The 7,500-nt window shown below is 54.5% G+C and overlaps 2 non-coding genes and 1 pseudogene across 2 annotated transcripts; all 3 read right to left on the bottom strand.

Annotated features, from left to right (window-relative positions):
* LOC124744967 overlaps positions 1-331 on the bottom strand; it is a 4,222-nt pseudogene extending 3,891 nt beyond the window's left edge.
* A 188-nt stretch (positions 332-519) lies between these two features.
* Positions 520-674, bottom strand: LOC124744993. Its single transcript, XR_007010950.1, has one exon. It is a non-coding gene; the product is annotated as a 5.8S ribosomal RNA (ribosomal RNA).
* Positions 675-1,026: 352 nt separating this feature from the next.
* LOC124745021 lies at positions 1,027-2,935 on the bottom strand. The gene has a single exon (XR_007010975.1). It is a non-coding gene; the product is annotated as a small subunit ribosomal RNA (ribosomal RNA).
* Positions 2,936-7,500: the final 4,565 nt, after the last annotated feature.

The raw sequence follows: 7,500 nt of genomic DNA on the forward strand, positions 1-7,500 counted from the left end.
TCTCAGATGGAGTTTACCACCCACTTGGAGCTGCACTCTCAAGCAACCCGACTCGAAGGAGAGGTCCCGCCGACGCTCGCACCGGCCGCTACGGGCCTGGCACCCTCTACGGGCCGTGGCCTCATTCAAGTTGGACTTGGGCTCGGCGCGAGGCGTCGGGGTAGTGGACCCTCCCAAACACCACATGCCACGACAGGCGGCAGCCTGCGGGGTTCGGTGCTGGACTCTTCCCTGTTCGCTCGCCGCTACTGGGGGAATCCTTGTTAGTTTCTTTTCCTCCGCTTAGTAATATGCTTAAATTCAGCGGGTAGTCTCGCCTGCTCTGAGGTCGTTGTACGAGGTGTCGCACGCCACACCGCCAGCCGGCTGTGCACGCTACCGAGAAAGTACCGGTATGCGAACCGCCAGGCGACGGGCGCGCATCGCACGTTTGAGGAGACGCGGCCGGCCCCACAGGCGGCCGCGACACTCCCAGGTCTGCGAAGCGGGGCAAACGCCGCGCGCTTCAGTATACGTAGCCGACCCTCAGCCAGACGTGGCCCGGGAACGGAATCCATGGACCGCAATGTGCGTTCGAAACGTCGATGTTCATGTGTCCTGCAGTTCACATGTCGACGCGCAATTTGCTGCGTTCTTCATCGACCCACGAGCCGAGTGATCCACCGTCCTGGGTGATCTTTTCTCAAGTTTCCGCCGTCTCTTTCGAGACGGTCGCATAGGCGGGAGTGAGGCGTGTGGCGGCCCCTGTTCCAGCGTTCTGTGTCCAACGGCCTCACGGCCGACGGGCGTCGTACGGCTCCACACCGGAGCGGACAGGCACTCGGGCGAAAGTCATTCAAAACCGGCGCCAGGCGCCAGGTGCCGCAGGCCAGCCGCTCCAGCGCTTCAGCGCTCGTACCACACAACATTGCCGCTAGTTTTGAGAGGCACGCGTGGTTCCGCACGCGGCGCACGGCTACTGCGAGCCGTACAGGTAGCGTGTTGCGCGACACGACACGCACATCGAAAGACATGCAGTCTAGTCGGTAATGATCCTTCCGCAGGTTCACCTACGGAAACCTTGTTACGACTTTTACTTCCTCTAAATGATCAAGTTTGGTCATCTTTCCGGTAGCATCGGCAACGACAGAGTCAATGCCGCGTACCAGTCCGAAGACCTCACTAAATCATTCAATCGGTAGTAGCGACGGGCGGTGTGTACAAAGGGCAGGGACGTAATCAACGCGAGCTTATGACTCGCGCTTACTGGGAATTCCTCGTTCATGGGGAACAATTGCAAGCCCCAATCCCTAGCACGAAGGAGGTTCAGCGGGTTACCCCGACCTTTCGGCCTAGGAAGACACGCTGATTCCTTCAGTGTAGCGCGCGTGCGGCCCAGAACATCTAAGGGCATCACAGACCTGTTATTGCTCAATCTCGTGCGGCTAGAAGCCGCCTGTCCCTCTAAGAAGAAAAGTAATCGCTGACAGCACGAAGGATGTCACGCGACTAGTTAGCAGGCTAGAGTCTCGTTCGTTATCGGAATTAACCAGACAAATCGCTCCACCAACTAAGAACGGCCATGCACCACCACCCACCGAATCAAGAAAGAGCTATCAATCTGTCAATCCTTCCGGTGTCCGGGCCTGGTGAGGTTTCCCGTGTTGAGTCAAATTAAGCCGCAGGCTCCACTCCTGGTGGTGCCCTTCCGTCAATTCCTTTAAGTTTCAGCTTTGCAACCATACTTCCCCCGGAACCCAAAAGCTTTGGTTTCCCGGAGGCTGCCCGCCGAGTCATCGGAGGAACTGCGGCGGATCGCTGGCTGGCATCGTTTATGGTTAGAACTAGGGCGGTATCTGATCGCCTTCGAACCTCTAACTTTCGTTCTTGATTAATGAAAACATACTTGGCAAATGCTTTCGCTTCTGTTCGTCTTGCGACGATCCAAGAATTTCACCTCTAACGTCGCAATACGAATGCCCCCGCCTGTCCCTATTAATCATTACCTCGGGTTCCGAAAACCAACAAAATAGAACCGAGGTCCTATTCCATTATTCCATGCACACAGTATTCAGGCGGGCTTGCCTGCTTTAAGCACTCTAATTTGTTCAAAGTAAACGTGCCGGCCCACCGAGACACTCAATAAAGAGCACCCTGGTAGGATTTCAACGGGGTCCGCCTCGGGACGCACGAGCACGCACGGGGCGGTCGCACGCCTTCGGCTCGCCCCACCGGCAGGACGTCCCACGATACATGCCAGTTAAACACCGACGGGCGGTGAACCAACAGCGTGGGACACAAATCCAACTACGAGCTTTTTAACCGCAACAACTTTAATATACGCTATTGGAGCTGGAATTACCGCGGCTGCTGGCACCAGACTTGCCCTCCAATAGATACTCGTTAAAGGATTTAAAGTGTACTCATTCCGATTACGGGGCCTCGGATGAGTCCCGTATCGTTATTTTTCGTCACTACCTCCCCGTGCCGGGAGTGGGTAATTTGCGCGCCTGCTGCCTTCCTTGGATGTGGTAGCCGTTTCTCAGGCTCCCTCTCCGGAATCGAACCCTGATTCCCCGTTACCCGTTACAACCATGGTAGGCGCAGAACCTACCATCGACAGTTGATAAGGCAGACATTTGAAAGATGCGTCGCCGGTACGAGGACCGTGCGATCAGCCCAAAGTTATTCAGAGTCACCAAGGCAAACGGACCGGACGAGCCGACCGATTGGTTTTGATCTAATAAAAGCGTCCCTTCCATCTCTGGTCGGGACTCTGTTTGCATGTATTAGCTCTAGAATTACCACAGTTATCCAAGTAACGTGGGTACGATCTAAGGAACCATAACTGATTTAATGAGCCATTCGCGGTTTCACCTTAATGCGGCTTGTACTGAGACATGCATGGCTTAATCTTTGAGACAAGCATATGACTACTGGCAGGATCAACCAGGGAGCTGCGTCAACTAGAGCTGAGCAGCCGGCCGCCCGGGAGTGTGTCCCGGGGGCCCGCGCGAACACGCAAGCGTCCGCTCAATCATTCTGCAAACAGGAGGAGGCTGAGCTCCCCTGCACAATACACCTCGAAACCCTCTCAGGTCCCGGCGGCGCGCAGCGCCGTCCCAAGTACTTGGTCGGGTTCGAGAGAGGCGCAATCGCCCGGAGTTAGGCGAGTAGACGCTTTCGGTGCGACCACCCGTGCTCCCAACTGAGCTTGCCGCTGCCGACAGAGGCCCGGGAGCGTGCTGTCGTGGCATTGCCGGCGGGAGACAACACGCGCCACCTACGGTGACCGGCAGCTCCAACGCCAGCGCCACAGAAGGACAAAAGCCCCACTTGGGTGCCGAAGCGAACTCTCCCAGCACAGCGCACACGCCAACACATCCGCACAGCTGCGATACAAACCACCAGCGAGAACCGCTGGGGCGACCGAGCAGCAGACGGCGTCGCGGCGCCGAGCGCCGGGCGGCGGCGCATCCTCAACGCACACAGTCCTCAATCGGACCAGCACACTGCAGATGTCCACCGCGCTTCGCACCGGGCCCGCGAGGACCTACTTTGGCCGCACGGCGCCGCGCGCAGGGTGCGCCGGCGCGCAGCTGCGACGCCTGCCGCGTCCGTCGGCCGGCGCGCCTGCCACTGGCCGCCCCCACCAGCCGGCTGTAGCGCGTGCGCCCACGCACCGCGCGGCCAGCACGCCGGGAGGCGCCCCCTCACCGGCCGGGGACGGTCCCACCCAGCCACCGCCGCGTATCGCTTCACACCCAGATGCCGTTCAGTTTCGTCGGCATGGTGGGTATCGCTGGAACAACCGGTTAGTACCTCAACCTATCGTCGCCATCACCGATTCACCCCTAGCGAGAACAACCGCACCACAACGGGTTACCATTTCTTCATTTGCGTAACTTCACCAGAAAACGTAGGCGTCCATCGCCATTTGCAACTTCAACCATTATTGCATGCCTGTGTCAGGTGTCACGCCACACTACGTCTGCCCACATACACGCAACAAAATGTGCACGCCTAGACAATACGTGGAAGGTGGCCCCCGTACGTATGCGATGTCCATTGCTCGAACGACTGTCAACCGGCTTCTGTAGCATGTCGCAGATATGGAACGCGCTGCACCATGCCATCACGGTGTGTGAGGAGAGACGACTAGGTCCGAATACATCAACAGACAGCTCATGCTGATCGCCATCCACGGCGTCCGTTCCTCCCACACGTCTCTATGGCGTACCACACTGCAATCCAGCTCTCATAGGGAGACGACACGTAGCTGCGTGCACAATATTTGCACTGTATGGTCCGCCGTTTTTGGGCGCAGTCGTTGTACGGTCACACATGTGCCACGATGTATCATTCAGTACATAAGGACGAATGTGCAGTACAGATTGTGGTTCACGCGTACGACATCAGCGGACAGTTGACACAGGCCGCACCACAACGTAGCCTGCGTACGTCGCATGCGAAGGGCATTGAACATGCAAACTTGTCACCAACCACCTTGCGAAGGCAGGGGGCAAGGTGGGGACGTGGGGAGAGGTGGGGGGGGGGGGGGGGCGGCATGTACGCCCTGCTGCCATCCACATTACAGTGTACAGCAGGAGCATGTGGAAAGTCAGCAAGACTTGCAAGGTGTTTAACATGAAGCGATACACAGGGGAGCGGGCAGTGCGAGTAGCGAACTATATTGCGAGGGTTGCGGGTGGGCAACACTACACTAATTGAACGAGTCGTATAACAATTACAGAGCAGGTTTAGGCGACAACGTGGGTTACGATAGGCGACAACGTGGGTTACGTTAGGGGACAACGTGGGTTACGTTAGGGGACAACGTGGGTTACGTTAGGGGACAACGTGGGTTACGTTAGGGGACAACGTGGGTTACGTTAGGGGACAACGTGGGTTACGTTAGGGGACAACGTGGGTTACGTTAGGGGACAACGTGGGTTAGGTTAAGGCACAACATGGGTTAGGTTAAGGCACAACATGGGTTAGGTTAAGGCACAACATGGGTTAGGTTAAGGCACAACATGGGTTAGGTTAAGGCACAACATGGGTTAGGTTACGGCACAACATGGGTTAGGTTAAGGCACAACATGGGTTAGGTTAGGGGACAACATGGGTTAGGTTAGGGGACAACATGGGTTAGGTTAAGGCACAACATGGGTTAGGTTAAGGCACAACATGGGTTAGGTTAGGGGACAACATGGGTTAGGTTAGGGCACAACATGGGTTAGGTTAGGGGACAACATGGGTTAGGTTAGGGGACAACATGGGTTAGGTTAGGGGACAACATGGGTTAGGTTAGGGGACAACATGGGTTAGGTTAGGGGACAACATGGGTTAGGTTAGGGGACAACATGGGTTAGGTTAGGGGACAACATGGGTTAGGTTAGGGGACAACATGGGTTAGGTTAAGGCACAACATGGGTTAGGTTAGGGGACAACATGGGTTAGGTTAGGGGACAACATGGGTTAGGTTAGGGGACAACATGGGTTAGGTTAGGGGACAACATGGGTTAGGTTAAGGCACAACATGGGTTAGGTTAGGGCACAACATGGGTTAGGTTAGGGCACAACATGGGTTAGGTTAGGGCACAACATGGGTTAGGTTAGGGGACAACATGGGTTAGGTTAGGGGACAACATGGGTTAGGTTAGGGGACAACATGGGTTAGGTTAGGGGACAACATGGGTTAGGTTAGGGGACAACATGGGTTAGGTTAGGGGACAACATGGGTTAGGTTAGGGGACAACATGGGTTAGGTTAGGGGACAACATGGGTTAGGTTAGGGGACAACATGGGTTAGGTTAGGGGACAACATGGGTTAGGTTAAGGCACAACATGGGTTAGGTTAAGGCACAACATGGGTTAGGTTAGGGGACAACATGGGTTAGGTTAGGGGACAACATGGGTTAGGTTTAGGGGACAACATGGGTTAGGTTAAGGCACAACATGGGTTAGGTTAGGGGGACAACATGGGGTTAGGTTAAGGCACAACATGGGTTAGGTTAGGGGACAACATGGGTTAGGTTAGGGGACAACATGGGTTAGGTTAAGGCCACAACATGGGTTAGGTTAAGGCACAACATGGGGTTAGGTTAAGGCACAACATGGGTTAGGTTAGGGGACAACATGGGTTAGGTTAGGGGACAACTTGGGTTAGGTTAGGGGACAACATGGGTTAGGTTAAGGCACAACATGGGTTTAGGTTAAGGCACAACATGGGTTAGGTTAGGGGACAACATGGGTTAGGTTAGGGGACAACATGGGTTAGGTTAGGGGACAACATGGGTTAGGTTAAGGCACAACATGGGTTAGGTTAGGGGACAACATGGGTTAGGTTAAGGCACAACATGGGTTAGGTTAGGGGACAACATGGGTTAGGTTAGGGGACAACATGGGTTAGGTTAAGGCACAACATGGGTTAGGTTAAGGCACAACATGGGTTAGGTTAAGGGACAACATGGGTTAGGTTAGGGGACAACTTGGGTTAGGTTAGGGGACAACATGGGTTAGGTTAAGGCACAACATGGGTTAGGTTAAGGCACAACATGGGTTAGGTTAAGGTACAACATGGGTTAGGTTAAGGTACAACATGGGTTAGGTTAGGTTACACGTTGTTGTAAGGAAAGGTGTGGGGGGGGGGGGGGGGCGGGGCGGCAGGTTCGTTGATAGTGATTATAGTAAGTGAATGCTTGTGACATGATGAGATTTGTCACGTCAGGATGCACCTTTGGCTTATTAGAGGCGGCGCTCCAATTCTATGCTTGTGTCAGACCTGTGTCTTTGACTCATGTCATTGTTTGTGCGCTGTGACAGGAGGTACTATTGTGATGTTGGGTGCACCGTTGTATAGGACATGTGTGGGTGTTGGTGCCTTTATCTGCGCAATGGTGGATGTCGAAAGGGTGGGATATTCTATTTTCCGCATGGACCTCCTGGTCTGGTTGTGATAGTGTGGATTGTGTAATGTGGCGGAGAGGATGCACTGGATGTTGTTCCATGCTGGTGCTTACATATTGTATGTGCGCCTGTTAGAAGCAGAGAGTGGTGCGTGATCAGAGTGTCTGGCTGACGTGTGGTTCCCATTGTGGGCAGACTCTTTCAGCATGTATACGGACAGTTGTATATATTTTCTGTAGTTGATGGCTCTGCATTGATTACTAATCAGCGCCGTGTGTACGGGTAATCTGGTTCCAGTCCACAATGTTCTATCTGTGTACATTAGTGACAAAGACTCCCCCCATGCAGTGGGGCTCGGTCTGTTATAACTCTTCCGCGTAATATATTTGCCCCACGTTTTTGGCGAGTGCGAGTGCGAGTGCAACGCGCATGGGGACCGACATGCTGATGGCTCGGTATCGGACGCCGTACAGTGAGCAACGCGATCGCGTCTCTCGCTCGTAAGTGGGTACAGGTCGCGGCTCATGTATAGGGACAGCGGGAATGTCGCATATTGGAAATAACTCTTCATGAAACGCAAGTTATAGGGGTGGATTGCACTTTACGAGT

Source organism: Schistocerca piceifrons, unplaced genomic scaffold, assembly GCF_021461385.2.
Source record: "Schistocerca piceifrons isolate TAMUIC-IGC-003096 unplaced genomic scaffold, iqSchPice1.1 HiC_scaffold_312, whole genome shotgun sequence".
Classification (NCBI taxonomy): Eukaryota; Metazoa; Arthropoda; class Insecta; order Orthoptera; family Acrididae; genus Schistocerca; species Schistocerca piceifrons.